Source organism: Erithacus rubecula (assembly GCF_903797595.1).
Source record: "Erithacus rubecula genome assembly, chromosome: 1".
NCBI lineage: Eukaryota > Metazoa > Chordata > Aves > Passeriformes > Muscicapidae > Erithacus > Erithacus rubecula.
Window position 1 is genome coordinate 56,480,366 of NC_136658.1, and position 14,984 is coordinate 56,495,349.

At 37.1% G+C, this 14,984-nt stretch overlaps 1 long non-coding RNA gene across 1 annotated transcript; it reads right to left on the minus strand.

The window, feature by feature from the left end:
- Nucleotides 1-736: 736 nt before the first annotated feature.
- LOC306801326 lies at nt 737-14,213 on the minus strand. Its single transcript, XR_013774060.1, has 3 exons — nt 14,154-14,213; nt 13,393-13,475; nt 737-839 (listed from the first exon to the last, which is right to left on the minus strand). It is a non-coding gene; the product is annotated as an uncharacterized lncRNA (long non-coding RNA).
- Nucleotides 14,214-14,984: the final 771 nt, after the last annotated feature.

Here is a 14,984-nt window from a genome sequence, read left to right on the forward strand (position 1 = left end):
CAAGCCTGCCCTCAATCCCACAGCTCTGCCCAGGCACTTACAGTCAGCACCATTCGTTTTCCAGATGTTTTGCTATGCCACACACAAGATATCATCCAGTGTATGTCAGGGAAAAAGTCAATAATATAGGCTTAATTTCACCACCCACTTTCAGCAGTGAAAGAATAGGAAGCTGCATGTAGGGAAAGCTTGAGAGGCTTTGAATAATTTCATTACATTGTACTACACTGGAGATTTTATTGTTTAGAATGAGATGAGCAAGCACTTGCTCAAAATATGGAATGATTGACCTTCAAGGTCAGCAGAATTGGTAGCAGTGCACAGCATGACTATTTGCCAAACAGTAGAAAGAGAATGAATCAAATGCTATCAATGCATTTTTCATCTTCAAACTCATCCTGTGTGCCTCATGGAGGAGGCAGAAATGATGCCACTGAAGACAAAATAGTACCAGACTAATAACATTTCCTGTTTTGCATTTGCTTCCTCCATCTGCTCACATTTCCTGGGTGACAGGTTCATCTCAGCAAGGTTTAGTTGAAGATCCATTCGGAGTGCAGACTCTTACATTTTCAACAGTACACAGAAAGTCTGAGTGGTTTGTAATGATTTCACATGTGAATGTTTACTGTAGTAGCAGCAAAAATTTCTGCTCTGTTAGTCTTATATGAAGTGTACCTTGTCCTTTTTGCTCAACAGCAGAGAGAGAAGAGGCTGTGTTGGAAGCACTGCTTACCCAGAGGAGAGCTCTTTCCCTTGTCCTCACATAGTCTGAGCATGCTTTTGGTGTCATTTTAGCATTCTTGCTTCATTGGCTTGCCTTTTAGAAAGAGACTATTCTCCCATTCTTCAAAAAAAAACCAAAAAAACCCCCGAAAGTGACATCAACATTTTAAAGGTTTTCCATTTGGCATTTAAATCAAGATGTTTAGAAGTTGTATTTCCTAAAGGTCATATTCTATCCAAACCTTTTTCTCATAGGTTTTGACAACACAATTTTCCCTGAATCTGAGAAATATTTAGCAAAGGAGTAAAAAATTCAGAGTACAACACACAGAGATAATTGGGTAATCAAATAAGGATTTAGTGTCTTCTTATAAGCCTGTGGAGACTATTGAATCAAGATCTCATTCACTAATTGTATTTACATTTTAAATAAAATTTAAAACCACTAAATGAGAAATGGAATTTGTGGCTCAGGCCCACACCTAACTCATGGAAGAACAGGCAAGAATTTGACACTTTCACATGAAAATTGTATCCCCAATCACTTATTATTTAGACATAATCCCAGCTGCTTTAAAACAAAGCATACCCTGAAATTGTCACTGTTTCTCATATATATAGTTTTTTTCATATTGGATTTGAGAAATTTTCCCCACTGTAGAGAAGCTTCCAGAGAGCTAGAGCTACCATACTGTCCCTGTGACCTTTCATTTCTCTTTTGAATCCCTTGCTTTGTTTGCAGCCTAACAGATGAAATGTGAGGATTTGAGGAGAGCTTCGTTCCGTCACTCTTCTGCTCTTTCCTGTCTGTCCTTACTTTTCCCCAAGAGAAATACTGAGGCTTCCCTCCTTTAAAAAGTCCCTCTAGATCTGCTGCTGGCAGTCATTCCACGAAGGCTGACTATTTTATTTAATCTCTATAACCTGCTTCTTCTCTCACTCTTTTTTTAATTCATACCTCTCTTTGCACCAACACAAAATTTCTGCCTGGTCCCATTCATTCAAGGCCTCTTAATTCTTTCAAAGCCACTTAGTTCCTATATTATATTATTGAGGAGCTTTGTCTCACACTGTCAAAGAAATGTGATTAAAGTCTAAGATTGCTTTTCAAAAACTAACCTCTGTGTTTATAGCAAATCAAAACAGAATGTAATCAACTCAGTTTGCTTTTGACAGATGTTTGAAGCAATTTTATGCTACACAGCTTTCTTCTATCTGGCTTCTGCAGTGCCAGGATACATTAGTTATAATTCAGGTTCACAGAATATTGGGTGGATTGTTTGGCATTAGACATTCGTTTTCTATACAATACTATTCCTTTACTTTCAGCATTTATGTTGTTGGCTTAATGCTTGCAAAACATGGTGCTCTGGCAGAACTGAAAAGTTAAGTCCTCTGTTTATACACCAGGAAAGTTTAATTTCTAATTTCCTCTACTACCTCACTAAAGTGCCCTTAACAGTAACATGGCTACAGCTGCAAAACTAAAATGTCCTTGAGGATATGCTTAGCTTTAAACAAGTGAGTGGCCCCATTAAATGTCTTGAAATCAATTATACTAATTCTGCTCTAAATTAAGTAGCTGAACTGCTCTATCAAACTGGTGCTCTACTGCCCACTCCTGGGCATAGGAAAGTAATTCATCATGCTTTCCTCCTGAGCACTTGAAGTTGACTCTGAAGCAAACACTTATCTCACCAAGAGCCAGAGTCCACTGGATGATCATGATCTGAATGCAGGAATATTCTGGATTGGATTTGAGCCAGTTACCGTATTTCCCCTCTGACTGGTGAATTCCCTTTTCCTTCCTACTATCACCATAAACAGAATTTCAGTATTCCTGATCTTCATCAGACTACAAGTAACAGGAAAGTATGCAACATGCATCCATCTAGCAATCACCCTAGCAAAATTGTTTTTGTTCTCAAGTTTAAATGCTAAGGAATTAATCATAAGCTAAGACATCCCATGAAGATGGAGCCTCTAAGAAATGCATCTTTGGTTATTATGTGAGAAACATTGTCAAAATAAAATATAATATCTTAAAAGGGAATGTAAGCATAATATGGTCCTTAACATGGTATTTAAGAAATTCACTCCCCCAGGTGAGAATAGGGTTATTTAGAAGAGATGCTGTAATGCATGAAATAAATCTTTTTATCCTCAGCACTGGCTTTGAAGACATCTCCTGCCTGTCAAGAATGTCAGGGCTTTGGGCCTAAAGCTGTTCTTTGCATTATCCTTCCTTTTGCCCTTTGAAGCTTCAAATGGGTCCTGACAATTATTGTTTTAGCAGTAATCACCATGGGGTGATAAACTAACAAAGTCACTAAAAATGAAGCATAAATAATGAAACCATGACTATAACAAAGTGAAAATTTGCAGGAGGACTCTGGTTCAGGTGCCATGGTATCAGCCTGTCCCTGTAAATCAGGGTAAGGAGAAATGTAATGAATTCAGGGAAGGCATAAACAGTCATGAACACCTTGGTACCACTATTCTGGCTCATACAATGAATTATACATTGTGAACACCAAGCTTTAGATCTTCCCTGAAGTCTCACTGACTTGGGTACAGTGTGTCTATCCTAAAGACGCACCAGTCAATTTTTAACTTGCCCTCTGTCTTTGTTTGGGACCTTAATACATTTTTCCAAGACAAATCTGTGGTGAAGACAGTCCCCCTGCACAGTGTAGATGCAAACTAGTTGTTAATATGCTCTCATTTCTCATTGTGCACATGTCCTTGCAGTTCCTCTGTGCCAACTGCTTTCTGTCTTTTCCCCACTTCAAAGGCATCCACAGAACTTTTTTCTTTAGTGCTCAAGGATTTAACAGAGATATTGGCACTATCTGGGAATTTAATTGTTTTTGATAGCATCAGCAGCTAGGATTCACATTTGGGAGAAGCACTTATCTGATTTGTATGGGACCTGTTTCCCTAAAAAAGCTCTGCAGTCCTGCATAGAACTGGCAAGCACCACAAGCATGAATATGCAATAGCAGTATTATTCAAGAATCACAGTTAATGGTAATAACCTTTTTCCTCCAAAATTAATCAGAAAATATGTAAGTCAGCATATTTAAATAATGCATTGAAATCAGAGCACAGCATGAATAATATTTAAATTAAATCTGACAACATGAGAAAAAAAAAGGAAAAAGAGTATTCACAGTAATGGAAATAAGAAATTTTGAAAAATGCATTTTCTGAAGGAGCAAAAAATTAAAAGACCTACTTCAGTACAATAATTTATGGAATGACCTTATCAGCAAATAAAAATTGTAGTTAGACTAAATGAGGCCTCCATAAAATGAAAAGGAGGATAAATGAAAGCAAGACTGATATATACCTACAGCTTTGCAATAAGGCACAGAAACTAAAACATGTAGGTTTTTTTCATGAAAGAGATCTCATTTTTTTGCAGCTAAATCCTCGGTGTCACTAAAAGTGCTTTAAGGAAAGAAAGCCTTTAAAAAATGTGTTTATAAACTTAAGCACATCTCAAACCAAGGACCTGGATAACAATTCTCAATACTGGAGCTCACAGTGGGAGAATACCCAAAAGCAAATCCCTGAAAAACACTCTTTCTCCATGACAGTACCTTGCTTTGGGCCAGAGACAAGGAGTGTACTTTGGAGAAATTATTTGTGGTTTTGTATTTCACTGCTGATATTGAAGTTTACTCAGGATATACCTGGATGTTGCAGTCTGCAAGCCAAATTCTGGACAGCAGGGGAAGTACAGTGGACTGGAGCCTTGATCAGCTCTGCTCTGACTTTATTCTCATTTAATGCCTTTAAATGTTCAGTTGTCAGTGTCCTCCTTCACTTTGTTTCTTTGTATGACCTAGCTCATTACAACTTGCATTTAACTGAACATCTTGGTCTTTGGGCAACAGTATTATACCTTGCTGAATAAAAAGATTCCCTTGCACTGCTGCCAGGTCAAGTGCACCTACTTCTAATTCAGCTGTTTGTAGGTGCTACTCCTCAGCACTGTCAGAAATGTTTCTCAGTGGTTTAGTGTGCTTCCTGGCTCCCATTTCTCTTCTGGATCTGCACACAGGGAGCTTTTAGAAACCTTTCTTATGTTCGCACTGAAATTCCCCACCTTCGGCTGCCGTACAAATGTGTCTTTTTGGCAGCCAGCAATCATTGCGAATAGTGACTGATTCCTTCCACTCTGATGTTCAGGCTTACATAGATATATGTGACAGCAGGGATGAGGAAGGTGTCATCACAGCTTCATTCTGGCACACGAGAGGGTGGTGGGGAAGTAACAGCGTTTTGGTTCCAATATTGCTGCTCAATTAAACCAATGGCTGATTGTAGACAAAGGCACTCTGAACTCACAGATGGGAACCACGCCATCCTCGCAGATGGGCATGAGCATCCAGCACCAAGGAACACTGCACCACCACTGAATATCTGCCTTGATGCCAGGCCAGAAATGTCAAAAAAACAGGTGCTGATCCTCGTCTCCTATGCTCACAATACAAGGGAATGCAGCACCTGTCATTAATCCAACTCCTCTCTGAGCTATTTCCCAGAAGTTCCTGGGAAAAATATGGAGAATTTAATGAGTAGGTTTAAAACAAGCTGAGTGTTTTTGAAATGCACTTCTTTATTTAGAAATCTTAGAACAAAAAATTGTTTGATATCTGATCTCAGTTATACCTTGATTTCATGAAAATATTAGAATAATCTTCCAGGAAAATAGGAGCTCTCCTGAAAAATATCTTACTGCCTACTGTAGGATCCTGAGTATTTTAAGAGGAAGAGAGGCTACATATCACCATATACAACCCTGCTTCTACCACTACCGGATTTACAAATTTAATATTTTGATAGAGGACACTGAAGAAACACTGAAGGAACATGTCAGAGTCATGAACATAAAGGCAAGATTTGATGATGTTGTTCTTTAAGTGAGTTGTCAAGATATGTACAAAATCATAGATTTACTTTACAGCATTCATTGTAATTAAGGGGCAGTACAACTCAGAGCTTCATCTGAAGACTCCATGTCTCTAATAGAAATGTATTTCCAACTGCTTTAAAAAGCATAGGCAGCCCAGAGATCATTTTTTTCACTTGAGTCTCTCTTCATTTCTGCCTACTGCATGAACATCTGCCTAATGAAAGCAGAAGGGTCTCACAGTAATATGAGCACTCTGGGAGAGGGATCATAATTTTTGGCTTCCTTCAAGTGAGAAAAGAAGGAAGGTAGAAGCAAAAAGGTATAACAGATATGAGGAAACAAAGAAAAGTTGAAAAACCTAGAACTGATGCATAGGCAGACCTTGAGAGGGCTTGAATAATTTCATTACATTGTACTACACTGGAGATTTTATTGTTTAGAATGAGATGAGCAAGCACTTGCTCAAAATATGGAATGATTGACCTTCAAGGTCAGCAGAATTGGTAGCAGTGCACAGCATGACTATTTGCCAAACAGTAGAAAGAGAATGAATCAAATGCTACCAATGCATTTTTCATCTTCAAATTCATCCTGTGTGCCTCATGGAGGAGGCAGAAATGATGCCACTGAGGACAAAATTGTACCAAAGTAATGACATTTCCTGTTTTGCATTTGCTTCCTCCATCTGCTCACATTTCCTGGGTGACAGGTTCATCTCAGCATTGTTTAATTGAAAATCCATCCAGATTGCATTAATCTGTGAATGTTGACCCCATCAGCAGAAAAAAATCCTGCTTTGTTTTAGCCTTACTTAAACTGTGCTTTTTTCTTTTTGCTCAACAGCAAAAGAGAGAGAGAAGGCTGAATTGAAAGCATCACATACCCAAAGGAGAGTTTTTAATCTCATCCTCAAGGCTACAGACTCCTACAGAGAGTGAAAGTCTAGCCTGGAAGTGCTTTTCTTACATTATGTCAGTGTGCCATTGTGAAGCAGAGTCATGTTTGTTTGGTTTCCCCTTTAGAGAGGCTATTCTCCCATTCTTCAGAAGATACTTTGCCTTTTGGAAAAAGGAAAAATACTCAGGAAATGTGAAAATTGATGGTCAAAAAGCAAAAAAAAAAAAAAGTAGAAATATAGAAAAGTGTATATTTTTGTGGAAAAAAATGTTATTGGACATCTAGACTTCTAAGTTTCACATCATGTCAGTTGCTCTCAGGTTTACCTTCCTCTGCCTGGACAAGTAAGTTAACAATACCTGATTCTGCAGAGTAGAAGGAAAAAAATAACCAGCTGTGCTAGCTCTTTGTTTGTGGACAATGAGTATCTCTACCTTTTTATAATTCAGACAGATACAATCTCAAATAGCTACATGAACCTTCATGGGGATTGTATGAACACTGCCATAGTCAAACTACCCTAAACTGACATTTCTATACACTGCAGGTTTAAAGAAATGCATTGCTTCTGTTACAGACATTTTGATTTCTTCTACCTTGTTTATAATCATTAGCCCAATCCTTGTCTTTGTATTTTGGTGTTTTCTTTAGGAAAGTAGCTTTCCCTGTGGACAAATGAACATTAAGAGATGCTATGAAAGCTTTACCCTATAGAAAATGAATTACTTTTGTTTGAGTGAACCCCTTACAAGTTTTTATGCTGGCCTGTATTAGGAATAAATGTACACTTTATTTATTTTGGAAAATCTTAACCATCAAAAAGTTTAATTCTCTACAGAATTCACAGATAGTAAGAAGAATTACAATCCACATTCTTCTAAACATAAACAAGATACAGGGTATAAAGTGTTTTTCTTGGAAGGAGATACAATATTTCTGTACTTGTAGAGTTTTTCTTGGTAGGAGATACAGTCTCAGGCCAGTCTCTTTGAACAGAAATTCCAACTTTTCTGTTTGCAAACACGTCCTGCTTGCCCTGTTTTCATGTCAGTGAAAGTCCCCTTAAGGCAAACAAACTCCTTGATAAATTGCCTTATGCTTTGGATCTAATTGTTAATATAGCAAAGTCATTTGATTTGAACACTGAATAAGATATTGACAGCTTTCACAGAAAGCTGAGATGTGGTGATACTTAATAATAATTTTCTAAATGTTTTTTTTTTTTTTGTTCTAGACAAAATGATAATTTTTTAAAATCTAAATAGGCTCAATTTTGGAAACAAGCCTTATCTTTTTCTGTCAATTACACAAACCAAAAAGCACTTGATACAAGGAAATTGGTAAGAAACATCTTTGGAACGAATCAGAATCAGTGAACATGTGAATCACAAAGATAGAAAAGGTTTGTAAAAGAAATTGAATCAACAGTGCTACACGTGCTTTGGAAAATTGCAATTTGAAGGACATGCAGTTACTCAGTTTATGAGAGCTCTTGCCTTTGTGCTCTAGCCAGTGTTTTTGTGTTTTGAAAAAAATAAATGCTCTAAAATTAGCTAATCAACCTTTATCACATACTCAATTATTTTTGGTATTTTTCATGAAAGTTTACATTATTATCAAACAACAGTGATTGCTATCATATAACAGTGGTTTTCTGTGAAATATTTTTAATAAGAATAGTTTTTTAATTTTGTTTCACAATTTTGACCCTTCCCACCCAACTTTCAACTCTGTCAACACAATTGCCAAGTAGTAAAAATTAGGAACCATGTAATCTTCTGCACTGAAGTGTTGTTCACATCTCTGTGGATGTTATTCTTGTTAACTGCTCAAACTCTGAGTTTAGTTGTGGCGTAAACCACCTGTCTTGGCATTTCCAGTAGTCAGTAGAGAACCATGAACATTCCTCAGGGAGACTCAATAAATCTGTCTGTATTTTGGGGCCTTTAAAAACTGAGGGTTTTTTCCTCCCATAATCTGTTAAATGAGGTTATACCAACTAACTTGTATATGTTTCCTAGATAGTTGAAGGTAGCTGTGAGCAATTCAACAGTGAGTGTATAATAGATCAGATATTAAAAGAATTTGGGTATGGACAGGCAAATATCCCAAAAAGAAAGTAGTTCACACAGAATAGAAATGATAGCTCCAACTTAAGCTAGTTTGGCTTCATATATTGCCAAAAAATAGTAATATAGAAAATGCTGAGTTGAAGATTTAATAGAAGAACCTAACCACTCTAAACCAGAGAAAGAATAGAGACTTGTAGATCTGGAGACTGCCATTATTGAATTGTACAGAGGTTTTGGTCAGCATCTCTTTGACTACACCAGTATATATGCTACAAAGGTTTTATATTTAAAAGCATATTTTTATCAAGAAGATGCTATCAGGTTTGCATCTGTCCCTCATGCTGTTGCAATTATACCACAGGTGCAAGGAAGAGTTATTGATATGGAGTTGCTATATATATATATATATGCATATATGATGTATATGTACATATATGTAATCACATTGAGATGGAATGGTTATTCAGATAGAGTTCAATCTGATAAAGCATATGTTCAAATAAGAGAATGACTTCTCTTATAACTTAGTTACAAATTTCTGGCATGGACTGTTCCATACCCAGGAATAGTAAGAAGAATTAGGGAAGGTATTTAAACTATGATTCTATTTTCTGATTTAGGACCTCCTGTAAATCAATTTCAGGACCGTTGAGTAGGGTATCATCCACGTGATTTTGGTCAAGAAAGATCTGCCTGATCCAGTCTGCCATATTTCTAATGTCCCCATACTTGAGGGCTTAATTACCCTCAAGCGATTTACAAGGAGTGAGTAGGAAACCCATCATTAAAACTGTAGGTGGTTGAAAGCTTAGTGAGCAATGTATATTACAGTGTTTCACAGGTAGATTTCTACACTTTATTTAATCAGATACACTGGGAATCTTTTTAATTGTGCATCATCCCAGGGAATCAGTTTGACCTAAGGTGGTGAATGACATTGACTGCTGAGTAATGAGGATACTTCTGACAAACATTTCTATTTAACAGGTATTGTCCAGTAAGCTCCAGCAGCTTAGGTTGTGTTTAGTACATGATAAATGAGCCCAATATTGTACACATTCAATTCCCTAAAACAGAGCTAGCTAAATAAAAAAGTAAAAGTAAGTAATTAAGGTGGGATAAAATCATTTGGTCTGTCTGTGTTTATACATCACCCTATCTTATTTTGAGTAATTCACAGCTTTAAATTGCATCCTGGCCTGTAAGAGACCATTGCAATATTATTTACTGCTGGATGCCAGCTATATCTGTCAGCACTCCAAAAATGTACAGTTGACAATGAGCCATAAATAAGAGATTAATTAGTGTGGTAGTTGGAAGTTATGTTGCTGATTCAGTTATTTAGAATCCACTTCACTAAGATAATTTGCATATGTTCTTCCCCCTTATCATCTGTTAAAAGATTTGATTAGGAAAAGGAGTCTAAGCACACTAAGGGAAGAGAGGGACACATGGGAAGGGCACATGATGGTGTCTGGCTGAAACAGAGCAGAAGACAGCCCTTAGTGTTGGCATGAAAAGGACTGAGAGAGTCAGCAAGGTTGACAGGACTGGTGCCTTTGGAAACAGAACAATAGGCATTAATTCTATTTAAAAGTTCAAAGACCAAACGTGAAAATACCTAATTGGTTTATAGTCTTGATTTAAACCCTGTTCCTTTATTCTGCATTTTATTGTTTTTTTATTTAAGCCACTGGGAATTTTGCCAGTAGTCCCAGTGGGAGAATTAGGTGCACTAGGAATACATTTTCAGATATTAAAACAATTTACAGGAGTATAACATACTGCATTCATATTACAGATTAATCAGGCATCACATATTGAATGTGACATATATGTGCCAAACTACAGAGCTATAGGAAAGATTAATTCATGAAAAGCCTTATCTTCTTCACCTAGCTCCGTCCTCTTGCTCCCCTTTTGGATTTAATAGCCTAAATAAATGTTCAGTCCTTCTGTATTATCCTATGTCCTAGAGAATGTTGTGCAGCTTCTGAAGGTTAGCAATCTTTTTCAGCACAAATATAAAATTCTTGAAGATACAGTCACCTATTTCTCTGCAAGTATGCTTGGGAAATCAACAAAAGTCTGTCCTAGGCTGGTCATTCTAAACATGTGATTCTATGGGTTACTGAGTTGCTTACATCTAGACTCGATATAGTTAAATAAAAATAATAGGCACTTTTAGGTGTCTTTCCTGTTTCTTTTACATCTGATTTCATTCTAATTCTCAAACAAATATGGACATCTCCTTTTGCATGACTGAAGTCCTGTTTCAAAAGTTCCTGTTTCCCTTACTCAGATGAGCTAGGACACAAGATCAGATTCAACTATATACATTTAGTCAGATGAACCTCACCCTGTGACCCCAAATTTATAGTGAAGCTACTGATGAAGGTTTAACAGTGATGAAGGTTTAAATTGGATGAAATACTAAGGCAGTCCTCCCATAACATCCAGAACCACTGAAAAGTGGGTCTGCACAGTCATGGGCCAATTCTTCTTCCTGGGAATTCTCATTAATAACTGGAAGTCTTATAAATGGGACCTTTAAGAAAATGTGAGAAGAGCAGTTTGGCTTAGTGTAGCAAAGAGAAGAATGAGGAAAAATACAAAATCATATTGTGTGTATTTCTTGGATCTGCTAAGAGGCAGACCAACTTGTATTCACGTCCACTGGGAATCGGGCAGGAAATAAAAGTTAAAACTTCAGTGAGGAAAATTTACGTTAGATATTAGAGAAAATTCTAAGTGAAAGGATCCTTAAGTGCAGGAACATTTTGCTGAAGGAGGATATGAAGTCTTTTAAGTAAAGGGGTCTTTTAAATTTCTGAGCAGTATCCACTGGGCATATTTCTAAGTTAGGACACAGAGACTTTCAAGGTTCTTTTTTCCCTTCACTCCCTTACTTTCCTGTGGTATTTTTTCTTTTTCTTTAACTCATCTGTCTCTTTCTTTCTTACTAAATAGGCTGTATTGGCAAGGAGAGACTCACAGCCTCCAATAGTAGCCGCAAAAATTTTATTTTTTTGTCTGGATTCCAAGAAAGTAAATTCTTTTCATATCACCTGAAGTTTCTTAGGTCACTCTGAGCTTTATGGCTTTGTAACTGGCCTCAGAGAAACAAGTTACAAGTGAAGAAATAATTGCTATGTATTCTACCCCTTGAAAAGAAAACGAAACAGGCAGGAGCTAGCTAGAGCAGAGAAATACATCATTTACAGAATAATCCTTTCTGTCTGAAACTGTGCTGAACATTGGGGACCACCTCAGAGGAGCAGGTGGAAGAAAAGAATGCCTGAAGAAACCCCCCCGGCACCTGTCCTGCTACCTGCTGGCTTAGCCTTCAAAAAAACCATGTCTGACAGCCTGCAAAAGAACAAGCTGGGGATTTATTTCTGACTATAAATTTTTATCATATTTCCCTTTATGAAAAAAAGCAAGTTCCACAACCTGGGATTTTTTTATTGCTTCTACAGAGCAATGGCTACAAGCCAGGCTACTAGCCTATATTTAAATACTATAGAGCTAAAATTAGCAGTATTAAATTTTCAAAGAAGATTATAAATAAGATGGGAAAAAAAGCCCTAGAATCCTTATTTTCCTACACCACAGGGAAATAAGGAAAGGATTAAAAATGTCACAGAACAAAAGGAAAAATAATTTAGCACATTATCCTATTACTTTTCAGATCATCACTGAATTTGTCATTTGAATAATTTTGGTTTCTGTGATTCCTAATAAAAAAATCCCTGAAATAAAACCTCAAACTATTGTGTTTCTAACTGAAATTGTATTAAGCTGATCTTCCCCCTACCCTGTTCCTCCCTTCAGAAGTTAAAGATGTATTTGGTTGCCTGTTAAACAGATTATACATTTGGCTTCTTTACAAATAGTAGGCAGCATTTTCCTATACATTAGACTTTGAATAATGGGATAAAACTCATTGTAATATTGCCATGTTCTTTCTGAAGATCATTACCTCATTTTTTTCCTCTTCCACTTAAAAAAAAAAAAAAATCAGGATTGATAGACTGCAGTCCAGAGGTTAAAACCCTATGTTTTTAAGAGAATTTTCAGAAAGGAAATCCCACCTTATTTTAAGAGCAGCAGGAATTGCTATATAATGGCCATACATGTACATTTTTAATTTTAACAATGTGTATCAAGAATGTGTCTTTGGCCTATTTATGAACCTGGAGTTTAATTCACTGCTCAGCTAAGACTTCCATAGTATGTAAGGAATACAATTTCAATCTAAGAGGTGACATGCACACAGTAATATGAGTGTTTGCCCCTAAGTATCCCTTTGATCACATTGTGGTCTAAATTACATACAGCAAATATAAAATATAATTTGAGCTTCAACAATCCTACAAATAAAACACAGGAACAGGTAGATTTTTGTGCTTAAGCCCTTCAATATATCTACTTCTGAGACTTGAATTCTGTTCCAGTTGCCTATCACTCCAACATAAAGGCAGCTTAAATCTGCCTTTTCCAGAAACTTCTCCAGACTCTTTCTACTATGTCTCTTTCTGTATTAAAACATCTCCTGCATTTTTTTTGCACTACTACCAACAACTAGAAACATCATTGACCTGCATGTCAAATGACATAAAATCACAAATGAAGAAGAGCTGCCAAGGCTCTACTCATTTTAAATCACAAGTGGTGGTAATGGACAATCATGACAGCCACATTGCTGCCACCTCCTTTGGCACCAGGACCACTGTTAGGATGGCAACATTTATTTTACTGGATGGGACTTACTGATGCTGTAGCCCACTGAAGTGTCCAGAATTTCTGAGGCAGCAGATGTTGGCAGTAGCTCAATGAATGCTCAGTGGTGATGCCTAAAGGACAGAGAACAGAACAGAAATCAGAATACAGGCCATTTCCACCCCCTTGGTGAGCACAGCCCTCTGTCCCTGTTGGGAAGGATTGTGTTGCCTCTTCAGTTGCTTTGTTTTGGCCTTTGCATTGCAGATTTCTTTCCACAGAGCAGCACAGATGCAACAGGAAAAACAAAGATGTATTTGGCTTGTTTCACACCTTTGTGTCACTCTCATGGAAGCTGGAGAGAGAGAGTCCATACCCCACCAAAATGAGAAGAGCTGAGATATGCAGCTACCCTCCACCTCCTGCTTCACTAATCTAGAGGTTCTATATCTAGAGCTTCTGTGGATTTGTCCTCAGAAACACATTTCCTTCACCTCAAAATGCAAGAGACTCTGGGTGCTCTCACAGATATGTTTGCAGATGCCCAGGAAAAACAGAGAACCATATGGTTGTTGGCATACCCAGAATTAGGCAGGATTTGAAGTGGATATAAGGACGATTCTGAGGACTAAATTTTTGAATGTATCTATGTGCAGATTTGCAGAAAGATAAAATCTATTCTGTTGAAATGTGGAAAACTTTTTGACAAAAAAAAAATCTCTTCCTCTAGTCTGAGAAAAAAGACAAAAAAGTCAAACACAAAAGTTTCTCTTTGATGGTTAACAGCCTACAATAAGATAAATATTATTTACCAAGACACATGATTTGGCTTATATGACTTTGTTCGTGGCTGCAGATGCAGGTGGGCATCCCCCTGCAAAACTGCAGAAAAACAAAAATTAAAATCTCGGGAGCTTCCATTTATTTTAACAGCACACTATATTAATTTTCTCTTTCTTCTACATGTAGGTTTAAAATATAATTTTCTTTGTTGCCAGCTACTCCTGTAGCAGTATTGTTTGTCTCTTGTAAGTACATTTTAACTGTGCCTTCATAACACTTTGTGGAAAATGAAAAATATTTGGGCTATGGGGATACCAACATTCAGGATAAAATTACTGTTGCCAGGGCTTTTCAGAAATAAGACTGAACTTTTCCCAGTTGGTAAAAATATATTAAATAAAGATCCCTCAGTACGTTAAACACTTTATTTTCCACAATATTTTTGTTTGCTCTTTGCCAAAACCACAGTGATATGAAATAACCAGCAAAGCAGAGTTAAAACCACTCTTATTCTGGAAAGAAATCAAGATCCAGGTAAGAACAATAGGCAAATTTCATGCCACTTGCCACTTGAGTTCAATGGCTACTAGGGTTCATAGGAAAAACCCACAACACAATTTGGAAAATAGAAAGTCTGAGTGTGAGCACCATGCACAGAGACAAGAAACCCTTTCAACTATCCCACTGACAATCTTTTACTGTAAGGTAGTGGGCTTCTTGTGCCCCAAACCTCAGCCAAAAATTCACAGAAGGGCAATAAAACATGACTTCATGAAAATAAACCAATCAGAAAAATCCCACGAAAAATGTGGGAGGAGTTTTAAAATTTTTCTAAGTGGTACAGGACTGCTCTGTGCCAA